The 15,778-nt window shown below is 42.5% G+C and overlaps 1 protein-coding gene across 3 annotated transcripts in view; it reads right to left on the reverse strand.

Moving 5' to 3' along the window:
- Nucleotides 1–15,778, reverse strand: part of LOC146863427 (uncharacterized) — a 262,248-nt gene that overhangs the window by 171,388 nt on the left and 75,082 nt on the right. The window lies entirely within an intron of this gene.

The raw sequence follows: 15,778 nt of genomic DNA on the forward strand, positions 1-15,778 counted from the left end.
TAGTAGCACGATCTTCACCCTTCCTAAATTGGTAGCAGAGCGACAGAAGATATTCAAAATAACAACAAAATTCCACTGATTGGACACTATTGTACTTAAACATCGTGTTCAAATTTGTAGGCATGTGATCAGTTTATTTATTGATTCAGTTTTTTTGTATAGTGCAGAAAGTATCCCAAAGGGAGTTGGATTACTTTACATATGACTTGTGAGGAAAGCATAAACATTTGTAGATCAAGAAATGTAGATTACATGAGCATAATAAAACAGCCACCTAACATGCAAATGAAGATCTTTTTTGATAAACAAGATGTAGGGTCTAACATATATATATATACACATCTTCTGTTCGCCCTTGGAAAGTGGCGTGCATTACAGGGAATTTCTTCACAGAGGTTGGAAGTAAAATATCTATTATATATATATATATATATATATATATATATTTTCCAATATCCACAGCTGGGCGATGGCAATTCCTTGCCCACCGTTTCCACAGCATACGAGGACACGGACCATGAATAAGTGCAAATTCTTAATTTATTGTTCGTAAAATGCCGCCATAACGTATATATACATCGCGGAACAGTCTCCCACAGCCGCACCTTTCCTCTGGTAGACGGACGAAACTAGCACGGACCACGTTATTCTTAAAATACCACTCGGTTTATTAAATTCCTCTCACAAACAAAACGGCAGCCATTACGCGTTTCATCCCTCCCTGGTGACTTGATCACATGACGCGCATCAACCATTGGCATGGCTTTTTAAAGGTTACACTTTTTTTCACCGTTTCCTTTTTTTTGGTGTGTGTGAACCACGTGTTTACATCTTAAAGAAACCAGTGCTGAAAAACCGATCATAATCACAATTACAGGACTAAAGTTGATTCATATAAACATTAGACCAAAAAAAACGAACTTAATTTCTGGATTTTTTCCCTCGGAATTTGGATTAGTTGTTCAATGTGCAAATTTGCAAATAAATAAATGCATAAGTACACAAATAAGCAATACGTATATAAACAAACCAATTTTGTAGCCACTGTAAAAGCATTAGTAATGGTTAAACGAATTTCATTATTTAAATATATAAAAGCATATAAATAAATACATAAAATGTAAATATAATTGGATAAATCCATTGTCATTATTGCAGCATTATTGCTGGCCCCATTACATTTTCTATATATATGAAATTTATGTTGATCTTTTGTTGACCATGCATAGATGCCTAGTTTTTAATTGTTGTGTGGCGATTGTATTGGTATTGTGCTTATTCTGTGAATCTCATCTCTTGCCTAGGTCTAAACTTAAATTAATGTCTGAATCTTGTCCTTTGTGGTCACGTATGAAGATGTTATTGTTGGTTGCCGATTGACAAAGTGCAAAATAATGTGCCAATTGAAAAAAGTGCAGTGTGCCTAAATAGTAAGAAAATTGTGATTTAAATAAATATGTGATAGGGAGGTTTATAGCATGTATAATTGTCTTGCTAAATGTGGAATCTCTAAATACATTTTCTGAGATTTAAATCACTATTGATGTTACAAATTGTTTGAATTTCATTCATTCTTTGCGGTCAAGTATTTGCTGAAAATGTCTGCTGGTAGGGTTAACTATAGTAAATCTGCGGGCCATTATTTTTGTAAACTGGCATGTAGTTCTTCTGAACTATTTAATCCATTGGGCTGCTTCGTATCTAAATTTAAAATATAGTTCATTTCTAGTGTACGAAGGATCTTTTCCCTGTTCCCTCCTCTCTTGTTTTTTGGAACAGAATCCAACAGGAATTATTTGATGTCCTTTGGATTGTTCTCATGCCGTTCATGTGTTCATGTGTTCACGTATGTGCTGGAGTATTCGCTTGTGTCCCTGTAGGATGGTACTCCCGCACATACACCACATAGTCCGTTTTACAGTTTAACCCCGTACTGGCAAGCTTTGCAGGTTTTACATTTGTAAAACCCTAATCTTTGGGTTAGCCAAAATCCCTTGACTGGAGGGCCACAAGGATCATTGTCCACCAAAGTGTCTTTCATTGAAACGTTCCTCCTATATGTTATGGAGGGTCGTTTGGGGACTGTGTTGCCAATTATTGGGTCCTGTCTGATCATATACCAGTTTTTATTGATGATATTACGTACTGCAGACTCCGGTCGATTAAATTCCAGGATAAATCTGAAACTACTTGGAATTCTATCAGGGTCACATTTTTGCGTCTTTTGTTTTAATAAAGTTTCCCTTGGTTTGAGATTACTTTTAGTCAATGCCTTGGCCAGACATTTGTTGCTGTATCCTCTCTTTAAATCTGGCTAGACATTCCAATTGCGCCAGTTCTAAGTCTTTGTTGTTACTGCATATGCGTTTTAAACGCAGTAATTCGCCATATAGTATGCTTTGAACTAAGTGCTTTGGATGTGAGCTACTGGCATGTAAGATGGCATTACCTGCCGTAGGTTTCCTATGCAGTTTGGTATCTAATTTACCCTGATTGACATAGAGCTCAACATCCAAAAATACTATGTTAGTTTTGCTGATGTTGGCAGTAATGTAGGTATTTTATTTTGTAAGGAGTATGGGCAGCCAAACCTTCTAGAGGGGAAGAACAATTTAGAAACTGCAAGTACCAGTCTGCATCCGCGAAGTAGGCAGGATTATTGAATGCTACTTAACTAATCTGTTAGGCTGCCCTTCCCATATGCCATTTCCCTAGATGAAGGGCGCGTTGACGCCTGAAACGCGTTGGAACTTTATTGGCGACTTTGGCCCGTGAGTTTGTGGGTACTAACTGCTTTACCAGAGCAAATTAAAGAATTGAACACAGAAGCGTGTGGGCCTCCGATGTGGGTGCGTTTTTTCTTGTTGGACATAACAGCGACCTGCACCAGGTCGCGGAGAGCTCCCCCCTGCGAACGAGCGGGTCCGGTGCCTTTACTCTGAAAGGCGCTTTTGGAGCAACGTGTTTTTTCTCTGGGTGAGACAAAAGAATAACGCAGTAATCGCCCTTAACGTCACGAGCAACCCACTGTGGTATTTTTTTTTGTAAGGAGTATGGGCAGCCAAACCTACTAGAGGGGAAGAAAAATCTAACTTAAAAAACTGCAAGTACCAGACTGCATCCACGAAGTAGGCGGGATTATTGAACGCTACTTAACTCATCTGTGAGGCTGCCCTTCCAATATGCCATTTCCCGTGATGAAGGGCACGGTGACGTCCGAAACGCGTTGGAACTTTATTGGCGACTTTGGTCCGTGATTGTGTGGGTGCTAACTGCGTTACCAGAGCAAATTAAATAATTGAACACGGAAGCGTGTGGGCCTCCAATGTGGGTCAGTTTTTTCTTGTTGGATATATATATTCACTGAAAAAACCATAGGTTTCACACACATTATAGTTAGGAATTAGCATTTAAAAAACCTTGCAAATTCACTGAAAAAACCATAGGTTTCACACATGTTATAGTTAGCTGGACATTTCACTCGTAAAAAACCAATGAAATTCCCCCGTTATAGTTAGTTCAGCTAACTATAACTCGCGCGCCCGCAATCCACTGCTGATGACTTCACAGTACTTGAGAATGGCAGAGCAGCAGTCATCTTCTGGGAGTGAGCAGGAGACCCTTGTGCCACAGAGACAGAGGAAACAGAAAAACTCTTTATATGGCAATTTTTCACTTTTCCAGAGGGGCAGAAGAAGGTGAATGCTCCCAAAGTCACCTGCACTCTTTGTGATCGTGTCTTATCAAGAGGACATCCTAAAAAGAAATACTCTTAGTATCTTCACTATGATCAGGCACGTTAGAGATGTACATCCTGTGGCTTATGCTCGAGCTGCTAGAGAAAACCCTCCAGCAGCTCAGCCGAGCACATCCGCAGCAGCTCAGCCGAGCACTTCATCTGCGGCGGCGGCAGCTTCACCTGCTTCTGTTCCTCTGGATATACACCCTCTGTTTAAGAGGGTGCATATACGGTGCAATGCGTGCAATGCTCTTCTCTCTTATGGGGACACCAGCATTCCCCTAATAGAGAGCAAGATACAGCAGCACACGTGCGGCACCCTATAATTTTTGCCATTTTTTTGTTCCCCTGTCCCTCAATTAACACAACGGCTCTTTTTAGAGCCACCTAACATCTAAACACTTAAATTTGATTTTTAATTAAATTTTTTTAATGATTTTTTTTCCACCGTGCGCGCACCTCGCGACGGTGCGCACACCCCGCGATTTTTAAAGACATTTTTTTTTTTTTTTTCACCCTTCATGGTCCTTCAGGGACCCCCTGACAAAAGCTAGGGGGTCAGGAACTCTGTACCCTGCCCCCTTTTCACGTTCTCCACCTTTCTTTTTCACTGTCACACACAAAATGGCGGACAACACTTCCTGATTTCGACCGATTCGAATGTTGACTGACATGTAACCACCAATCAGAATTACACTCGCGCACGGCACCGTGCGCGCACGGTGCGCGGCTATAGATATTTATGTACTTTTAACTGCAATTTTCTCAGGAACTACTGAACAGATTGACACCATATATGCAAAAGGCACATCCCTGACCTGAGGACTACCTCTTTGCCAAATTTCAAGTAATTCTGTTCAGCCGTTCGGGCTGTACCTTCGACTAAAGGTCCTATGGGAAAATGCATGGGGAAAACGCGTTTTGGGACCCCCCTTTCTCAGCCCCCGCTTGACGAATCACCCCGAGACTTCCAGGGTGGGAGCTGAGCGGAGCGCCCCATTAGTTTTGAAAATTTCGCGGGGATCCGTCAACCGGCGCCAAAGCTATTCAAAATAGAATTTTCAGATTTCCTATGGAAACACGGTCCTAACTATAACTATCACTGGCGACTGCCAGTAGAATATATAGATATAGATATAGATATAGAGAGAGATATATACATACATACACACATATAGATTTATTTTTTTACTGAAAAAACAAAGGTTAAAGTAACGTTATAATCAGGTGTGATATTAAGATCGGATTTTTTTTAAAAACCTTAAACATTCACTGAAAAAAACAAAAGTTAAACTAACATTATAGTTAAGTGAATTTGTCAGTGACAACATTAACGTTCAGAACTAAAAAAAGAAATTTTAAAAAAAGGAAATTCACTGGTTATAGTTACCAGCACTAACTATAACTTGCGCCCCTGCGCGCAGTCTATGACCTCACATATAACATCACTCATGACTTTCTATGGCATAATTTATGGCATCACTGATGACAACACTAATGATATCGTCCAATTAGTGTGTGTATTTGTTTTATAGTTTACATAGTGGTGAGTAACTACCATATTACTTTTCTACCTAATTGGACAGCCTGTGTCCAGCTAATGGGTGTAAGTTTTTACAAAACACATGTGCTCTTAATGCATCATAGTTGTGTAGAGGTACTGAATATGTCTCAGTATGACAATTTCTACTTAACTTAGAAGAATGTGTGCATCAGGCACTCACCTATGTACATGTGCTTGTTTTTCTTCGGAAGACATGTTATCTGTAAAGTTTTCACCACAGTGTGAAGGCTGCAGGTAGTATGATGTTTAGCACCTTAAGACCTTGATTACTGTAAGTGAAGAGTCACTCTTTGGACAAGTTTTGCATAGAGTGTACACTGTTCTAAGTAGATACTTTAATACTATGTGGTGTATTTCTCATAAGAGTTTCACTGTCTGCAAACAGTGTGGTACAGTGTGGTTCTATTCATATCCACTTCATTTCTCAATGTAGGTTCAGTGACTGTCAGGGTTTTAATACAGGTAAAAAGCGTCCGTAGTAGGGCATTAGTTATGTAACAGGACTTGAGTATCTAGAGGAAGTTGTTTTTTCCGGATCAATGGTACACAGATTGAACACTGTCTGCAGGATAGGTTACCTTTTCATCTGTGGTTCATAGTCACCTTGAATTTTACTACCCAAGACGTGTATGGTACAGGGTCAATGTTGCACATAACAAATGTGTGTTTACCTATGAGGTTGTATATATGATAGCAGTAAAGACACTTCATATTATTCTAAGCTATTTTGCATTTACTTTCATGGCTCTAATGGTATTTCCATTTAAAGAGCAAGGTGTACAAAAGAAGATTAGATGATGTCATCAGAAATATCAATGTCATATGAGATGTCATCAGTGATGTCGTAAATGATTTTATAGAACAGGTCGTGAGTAATGCCATATGTGAGGTCATAAGCAGTGCATGGTGGAGATGCAAGTTATAGTTAGCGCTGCTAACAATAACTGGTGAATTTCTGTGGATTTTAGTTCAAAATGTTAATGTTTAAACTGACATTCACCCAAATGTTACTTTAACCTTTGTTTTTCAGTAAATTTCTAAGATTTTTTTTAAATAAAACAGATCACACCTGACTATAAAGTTGCTTTATAAAGTTCTACTGTTAACTTAAAGTAGTATTTAATTAGAATACGCAAATCCAACTCTGAAGGGGGTTGGCCGCAGGGTCTGTAATGCGGCCAAGCCCTGCAGCCAACCCCAGCCTGCAGACAACCCCACGCTGTACACAGTAGATAATGGCCACAGGGCCTGGAACTGGGAACCCCATCCACCAGGGTCTTTTTTTTTTTTTTTTTTTTTTTTTTTAAGGGGAGGTGGGCCATGCTTCAGTTATCGGCCCCAGAAACCCCATCCTCTGGGGCCACTTATTTAAATTGAGAGGAGCCGTGTAACCAGGGGCCCCAACATCCGGGGCCCAGCAACATTTTGATGGGGAGGTGGGTGTGCGACCCCCCTCACTGGGCAGATTTTGTCCCCAGAGGCCCCATCCTCTGGTGTCCAGAAACATTATAAAGGGGAGGAGGGTGTCCAGGACTCCCTCGCCATGGCAATTTCCGCCCGGGGAACCCATCTCCCAGGCACACCACAGTGACGCTGGGGGGCATGGGGGAGCCCCAAGGCCCTTGGGACCCCTGTTGGGACTCTCGCAGACCCAACTGACAAAATATACAATTATTTAGCTCAACGAAGATAGATGTCAATGACTCAACTTTCTTTATATTCTCCCATGATGTTCTGAAATCTGAAGTTAGCAGCAGATGTTTAATGTTCAGTGATGCCTTATCATTGTGGCTGTGCCTATATTGCATACAGAGTTTTTACCACAATTATGAACATCACCGCAATTACCACGTCTGCATACATACTGGTCTGTGCCATCGAAAGGTTCAAAGATTTGCTATACCCCGACCCAGGGTAGTCCAGAGTGAGTAGCTTTGGATGGGCACTTCGTTGTTCCACCAAAGATGCTCCTTATCTATAGTTACACTCTTCTGAAACCCACAGCCTAGAACAACATCTGCATATCCATAAGGAGCCCCCAAACTATGCTCCAATTTAGGAAAGAGTTGAAGACACACCTCTTTCCCAAAAACTGTTACTCTGACTAGGATATAACGTTACAGAATCGAACAGGGACCATACTTACCGAACAGCACTCAAAGAGTAATATACAGCTGTGGTTAACTCCATGTGTTATAAGTAGGCTATTGTATGGTTATAAACTTAGAGTACCACTCGAGGATACGCTACCAATGCTGCTTATTATGCAACCTGTAATGTTACAATATGACTGTACTGACTAATATCTCTTGAACTATTGTTTGATGAATATCTAATAAAAATGTTTCTTTTTTTTAAAAACACACCTCTTTAAAGTACGTTGCACTACAATATATATCACATATAAAGCCTCCATAAACATCTCCCTCTTCTATCAAACGCTGACTTTATGCTGGTCATTGACCCTGTAAAGCGCCCACCTGCCTTTAGGCATGAACGTCTGACTGTGCCCCACGAGTACGTTGTTTGTCCGTTGCAAACACAGGAAACTGTGGAATGTGGTTAGATATAATTTTACACTATAGCCTGGTGTGAAATTGTGTGCACGCGTAAACATGATTATGCTCCTGGGGGTATGCCAACTCCAGATGGCTGGTTTCTTTATTGTTCTCATTTATCTTCTGTCCACATCGTTATGTACCGCACTGTGCATACAGAGCAATCTGCACATTGGTGGCCAGCTGTTCCCGAACTTGGAAAAATGCAGGTACTTTGACTTTCACACTGAAACTTCACATTTTGCCTTTTATCTCCAAATTGGCAGAGTAGAATATCACCAAAGTAACCAATAAAGAAAGGGGCAGACCAAAACCAGTAAGCATACACGGCAGATAGAACTGCTCATGCAGTTCAACTTGGGGAGATTGCTCACAAAAAAATCTGTGGCTACAAAAATGACGGTTCTGCACTTCCATTAATATTTCAAGCTGCCAATATCTAACAAACACCTACTTACCCCCAACAATACTCCAAGCTACCACTACAAAGGAATTGCACATATCTGCAAAACACTGTGGGATGATTCCAAAGCCAACGACAACCCTGGAGTCAAGTCCTTAAAGGCAGCTAAAGCGGCCAGGCCAATGGCTAAAATGGGATGTCCCAACCCCTCCTTTCTTTATCTTGTGGGCAGTGCTGATAGGAGGTCTTGCAAAATACACAACACTGGCGGTGGGAAAACCAAAAGAAGTACCCAACAGGTCACATCTGTCATGTCCCCACAATCCCACAAAGACGCAGGACACAGGTAGGGGTTATATCCCTTTCCTTATTGTACTTCTTCGTAGAGCTGCTTGTGACCACGTCTTCCCAGGCTCCCTCGTCCCCTCTACTGTCCCGTCCCCACACCCTTGACCGGATGTGGTGTCCAGTTACCCTGGGGTTCCTATGGTCCACTGCAGGGTCCTAGTGCCCTGTCCCAGGTCACTACATCTCCCCCTTGTGTCACAAAGAATGACGAGAAAATGACAATACACAGATGTGTAGGTAGGTGATAGATGCAGGTCTGTCATGGCATAGTTCAGCGTGCTTCCCATCACTACATTTCTTCTATTAGTCTCTTTGGGTGTCGGCATGTTCTTCGCGGGCCGGCCTCCGTCTGTTGCTCTTCCTCTAGTCCCTCTCCATTTCTTGTTTCTTCCTTGTTATGCTCCTGCTTTCCTTGTTCTGCTGTCTCCATGTCATCATCTTCTTTCCCTTCTCCTGTAATCCTTTGACGTGTGAGCTGTTTGTTATCCTCTGATGCTCTGACTCTGCCGTCATCATTGGGCCCTTCATTCTTGTTACTGTTAGCGGGTCTTTGGAGAACATGTTGTTGTCGTTGACGCACAACTACCGTGTCTCCTTCCTTTATGTTTGACGGGCTGGCGGGTCGCTTGGCGTCTGCATATCTTTTCATTTTTTCTTTCACCTCTTTGTCCCTATCTGCAATGCTGCTGTGATCGGGTGGCACGGTTGCTTCTATTTGCGGTAGCCTCGTCCGACTCGTTCTTCCCAGTACTAGCTCTGCTGGGCACCTTCCTGTGGAGTTGTGGGGTGTGTTTCTGTAATCGCGTAGTACTTGGCACAGCGCTTGACTAAGTGATATCTGTGCTAGCTTTGCAATTTGAACTGCCTTTTTGATGTTCCCCCATGAACCTCTCCACCATTCCATTCGCTTTAGGCCATAGTGGTGTTATTTTCCTGTGGTTTATCCCTAGATAGACCATGAATCTGCGGAACTCTTCTCCTGAGAATGGAGGGCCATTGTCTGTTTTTAGTGTTTCTGGTGAGCCCCATGCTGCAAAGATGTCATCCAATATCGGTAGTGTTGCTGTGGCTGATGTTGATGAGACCTGTCATACTATCGGGAACCGTGAGTATTCGTCGATGACCACAAGCAGGTAGTTGCCTGTGTCTAGGGGCCCAAAGAAAGCAGCTGCTAGTGTTGTCCACACCGCTCTTGGAAGATCCGACATTTGTAGTGGCTCATGCTTAGCCGGTGGTCCTATCACTTGACAGAGGTGGCATCTCGCTATAGTTTCTTCTACCAGGCGATCCAGGCCGGGGAACCATACTTTCTCTCTTAGTAGTTTCTTGGTGGCTAGCACGCCTCGGTGCGACTCATGAGCCATATTGACCAGTTGCCTCTGGAGTGAGCTTGGTATCACGATTCTCGTCCCTCTCATCATTATCCCCGTGTCTTGAGAGCCAGCATTTCTTCTTTGCATTCTCCTGTTCCCCAGGTGCAATTGTTGTTGACGTGCTTCCATCTCTGCTTTCTCGTTATGTCCATTGCTGTTTGCAGCGTGGCATCGCCCTTGCTCTCCTTTGCTAGCTCTAGCAGTGTTATCGGCACTGGGGTGTTTTGTTTCAGTATGAAGTGGAGGTATTCTTCTGCCATTGATGTCGTCTCGTGGACCTGCGGCAATGGGTGTCTCGACATGTAGTCTGCCGGATTGTGTTCTTTCCCTGGCTTGTGCACAATCGTGAAATCATAGTCCATCAGTCTTTTGCCCCAGCGTTCAATCCAGGGTGGCATTTTAGCTGATGGGCTGCCGTAAATCGTCACTAGCGCCTCATGATCACTTATTATTGTGAATGATTTTCCGTAAATAAACATGTGGTAGTGTTCACATGCCCATACCACTGCTAAACTCTCCTTCTCTGGTTGCGAGTATGCTTTTTCAATGTCTGTTAAGCTTTTGCTTGCATACGCAACAATTTTCCTCTGTGAGTCTCTCCCTGGCAAATGCTGCGCTAGAATTGCTCCTAGTCCTACTGGACTGGCATCGACAGTCAGTTCAGTGCATAGTAGCAGGTCGAAGTAGGCCAGATGTTCCACCATCATCACTGCTTGTCTTATTTCTTCGAATGCCTTGTGACATTCCTGGGACCACATGAACCTCTGCCCTCGTTTAGTCAGTTCTCTTAGTGGTGTGCTCACTGTGGCAAAATCCTGTATGTACCGCGCACAGTAGCTAGCGAGGCCCAGGAATGATCTTACTTCCGCATCATCCGTCAGAGGAGTTGCGTTCTTCAGTGTTTCAACCTTGCTGGGATCTGGCCTCATCCCTTGTTTGGAGAAAATGTGCCCGAAGAAAACTAGTTCCCCTCTCCCCAGCTCACATTTCTCTCCATTTAATGTTAGGCCTGCTTGCTCCAGTTGTGTGCACACTTGACGCAACGCTACGTCATGCTCTTTGTCTGTTTTTCCAAATACCAAAATGTCATCACTGTAATTGAGGCTGTTCCGCACTGGCCTTATCACTTGCCGTATTGTTTCCTGGAATATCTCCGCTGCCGACGAGATTCTGAAGCTTAGCCGCTTATATCTGAACAGGCCCAGATGTGTGGAGAATGTTGTGATGTATCTGGACTGGTGATCTAGTTCTAGCTGATGGTATCCTTTGCACAAGTCCAGCTTCGAGAACCGGCACGCTCCAGTGAGGCAGCTTATCATGTCATTCAGGTGTGGCCCCGGGTGATGTTCCCCTGCGATTGCTGTATTTGGGATCCTCATATCCACGCAGATGCGGATCTTTGAGGTGTTTTTCTTGGGAACTGCCACGATCGGAGACACCCATGGTCCTTCCGCTTGTTCAATTATGTCTTGTGACAGTAAGCTTGTTATTTAATCTTCAACTTGTGGTTGGAGATGTATTGGTACTTGTCTATGATGCTGAGCTACCGGCTTGATCGCTTCATTGATGTGCAATGTTATTTGTTTCCCTTTCAGCTTACCAAGACCTTTCAGTATGGCAGGGTATTCTTGTAGGATGTTTTTCGTTTCCGACATGTGGTATGTCATTGCTAGTAGCCCCATCACCTGTGCCGTCACATTGCTGAGCAGGCATGGTGCTGGGATGTCTCCTTTGAGCACATGTATTTCCTCTTTGTAGAATCTGTCTTTGTACGTCAAGATCTCCGTGAATTTTCCCATGTTTTCTACTGGCCTTTTGGAACCCCAAGTGAACACATCCACTGTTGACGATGGCATTTGTCTAATACAAAGTAAATAGTAACTATAACTTGAGCTGGGCGAGTGCCTGGTGAGAATGGAGAAGATGGTTGACCAATGCGAATGGGAGACTGGGAAAAGGGGAATATGGAAGTATCCGGAGTCTGCGATGTAGGGTGCGTATAAAGCCTATAAGGATGGATGATTATCAGGCAGACTGTGGTAATTTCATTCTATCCAGTACATATGTGTATGTATATATTGGTAGTGGATTATATAAATGTTTTATTTCCACTTTCTCTTATTTTCTTTTGCTTTCATTTCTCTTCTGGTGTCGGGTTCGCAAATACATTTCTCTCTTAAATAGTTTCACAGTCCCTATCATGTGATATTTTCTTGTTATGAGGAGTGCGAAGTGACGCATTCTGTGTTAAAGAACCTTTATAAGAATATTTCTTTCTGCAACTTTCCAATGGACGTTTGTCCAATGTCCTGTTACAGTTGGTTAGTGATTCCCATCCTGTGTGTTTGCACTTAAATAAAGTCATTTTAGGTCGAGCATTCGAGACGTCTTGTATATACTTTAGTATATACTTCTTATATACTTTAGTACATACATCCTACCCATAGGCTTCCCATTTGCTGGCTCCCTTGTCACTCTCATATTCCTTCTCCCCATTTGTCCATGGCATGCATTTGTCATGCCTCTTCCTGTGTTTAGCCATCCCCGAGAGCAGGGACTAAGTACAATATAAATACACAGGTCACCATTTTAACATCTGTTCAGGAACTCCTTTCTTCTTTCTGGAAAAGCAATTGGTCCTGCTTTCACCCATTTGCATCGTTTTTGTAAACAGGTATGTAAATCTTATCATCTAGTCACATTTTCTGTGTATTCAAAGAGCAAGTCAAGGGGGGCGTGGCTTGTGCGCCGCACGAGATGGACGCATAGTTGTGGAGCTCCTCTTCGCCGTCTCCTGACTTCAGATGTTTCGGGCGAATTTGCCCCGTTTCTTCAGCCCAAAGGGCGGATTTAACTGGCTTACGATGCGGTGAGCGTTTTGGCCGTTCTTCTGCCATTTTCTTCGCTTTTTGGGCGTTCTGCACGGCGTGACTCCGCTCTCTTCATGACGGCCGCCATTTTGTTTTTTATTTATTACCGCACCTCGGAGCCTCACAATGCTCTTAAATAATTTTGCCACCGCCTCATGAGATTTGATTGTTTTTCTTCTTCTGTGCACACTGAGGGAGTTACTTTTTTTTGTCACCTGCCACTGCAATGACGCTGCTTTTTATCTCTATCACTTTCTCACATTCCTTGTGAACTATCCCCTCAATGAGCAGCCACCATTTTGCGTTTCTTCTTCCTCAAGTTGAACAAATGCTGCAACCTAATTACCATGTCTGTTATAGGATTTGCGATTTCTCAACTTATTTGTGCTTCTTCATACCCCTTTGAATGAGGCTTTTCCGTCTCCCATAACTCTAGCACCTTAGTTCCAATAGTTCTGCACTCCATTTTAACAATATTCACCTGCTCCATTAAGAGTTTGGTCTCTTTTTACTGAACTCCACCGCATTTTTATGGGGAGGGTGCGGCACCTTAAAGTTTCTGCCTCTATTAAATCTGCTGTGTGTTCAGACTCAGACTCTAACTTTAACAACATGGAGGGCCTACCTTCCCAGAAACCGGACCCTTCCTCTGGCACTATACCTAAAACTCACATCTGAAGCAAATTGCTAGCAACTTCTACCAAACGTCCGAAAAAGGACCCTCCTTCTCCAGGGGCTACTTCTTCTTCTTCTATGTACTTAATCCTTAAAGAAATGTGTGCCCTTAAACCCTTCATGGAGGAGACTAACAAGACTCTACAATTTTTGCACGATAAATGATCCTCCCTAGACTCGCTTGTAGTCATTGTGGAACAAACAACTGAATCCCTTCAAGCCTCCTGCTCTCGTATTTCTTCCATGGAGTCGGATATCTCTCTTCTTAAGAGACAGGCGGAGGATTTGGAAAACCGCAATCGCAGAAATAATCTTAGAATTTATGGTCTTCCTGAACATATTGAAGGATCTAACCCAACTGCCTTTTTTCAGTCTTTTGTGCCTAAACCTTTAGACTTACCTGAGACCTCCTGTCTTATTATTATTTATTACATTTGTAATGCGCAGCAGCTTCCCAAAGAGGGTTTCTTGGCGCAGAAAACAGATCCGAGACATAGATGAAAACATGCGAGCAGGTTATTTGTCAAAAAGCCACGTCTTCAAGGATTTGCGGAATTGAACATAGTCAGTTTCGTTGCGTAGTGCTGTAGGCAGTGCGTTCCACAGTGAGGGGCCCAGATAGGAAAAGGACCTTCCGCCCATCCGGGATAGTTTGATTTTGGGAATTATAAATTTACCTTGGGTGGAGGAGCGGAGGTTTCGAGAGGGAAAGTAGGGCCAGACCAGGGCTTGAAGATATTGCGGGGCATTTCCTGTTTTAATTTTATGGATATAGCTCAGGGCTTTGAACTTGACTTGGTTCTCCACCCTGAGCCAGTGCAAGTTTCGTAAATTCTTAACATCCAAAGGGCACACAGACTTGGTCCTAAAATATCGGCAGAACCCCGTGGTGTTATGTTGTTTCTTCAGTATACATATCTCCTACAAGTTTTGTCAGCCGCCGAGTCAAAAAAACTAATTTTTCAGGAAGGTCACCGTTTATTTCTCTCCCAGGATAAGTTACAGCAGACCGCCGGAAGTTTCTTGATCTTCGTCCTATCTGCGTGCTATCAATGCCAGATTTGGACTTCTCCACCCTTGCCTCTTCAAGGTTACCTACAAGGACAAGAGAACAAGTTTTGAAGATCCAGTGGCTCTACAAGAATTCCTTCGTCACCATGGTGCCAACCTTATGGACACTTCAAGACCTTCTTAATTTATATGTCATTTGTCTCATGTTTGTAATTGTTCTTTTACCTTGGTATTGCATTGGTTGTTGTTTCGTTCATGCCTCTGTATTATTTTAATATTCTGTTGTGTTCTATTTTCTTTCCTCGCATTTCTCTCCCCCAGATTTTCATGTCTCCTTTTATTAATTTTTCTTTTCTTCCATATACAGGTCTTGTATTCCTTCAATGCTATTCCCTATTGACCCTCCTGTCCTGTTGGAGTCTTGATGTAGCTCATCTGGTGTTCGGTGGAGTTTCGTTGCGGTCATGGTCGTCTTCTGGCGTCGTCACTCCCCTTCTCGTTTTGTGTTTGAGGTATGTTTTTCAGTCGTCTTTTGTATGACTTGTACTGTCTCCTGTTCTTCATCTTTTTCTCTCTCCTTTTATTCTTTCTCTTTCCGTTCCCTTGTTATCTCTCTTCCTTCTTTTTACTTTGCTCACGTATCCTCTTCTTTTTCCTTTCCTTGTTCCTTTCTCTTTACTCAATTTTAGTATCCATTTTCCCTTCTTCTCCTCTATTCTCTTATTATCTCTCACTTCTCTTCTTGTAAGCATAATATCTGTTCATACTCCTTTTTCATTCAGTCACATTTTGGGTTACCACCTGAAACGTTAAAGGATTAAACAATCCTATCAAAAGGCAACGGGTCTTCTCACCTAGCCCAGTAAAAAACTGATATTGCCTTACTCCAGGAATCCCATATTCCTGAAAATGAAGGTTTAAAATCAAAGCGTTGCTGGGTGGGACATGTGGTTAACTCTCCTGCTATGGGTAAAAAGAGCGGTGTTCTGATTCTATGTCATAAAAAGTTGCATGTTTCCATTGTTCATAAAGAATGTGATGTTGAATGTTGTTGGGTGATTGTTAAACTTCTTGTTGATAAGATTCCATTAGTTATTTTTAATGTGTATGCCCCCACTGGTGTGGATAGTCCTTTTTGGCCTTTTGTCTCTGAAAAACTACTTTCTTATGATGATTATATTATTTTTGGTGGCGACTGCAATCAAAGCTTCGATCCCTTTTTAGATAGACATTCCAA

This window comes from Triturus cristatus, chromosome 2_2 (genome assembly GCF_964204655.1).
Source record: "Triturus cristatus chromosome 2_2, aTriCri1.1, whole genome shotgun sequence".
Taxonomy (NCBI): domain Eukaryota; kingdom Metazoa; phylum Chordata; class Amphibia; order Caudata; family Salamandridae; genus Triturus; species Triturus cristatus.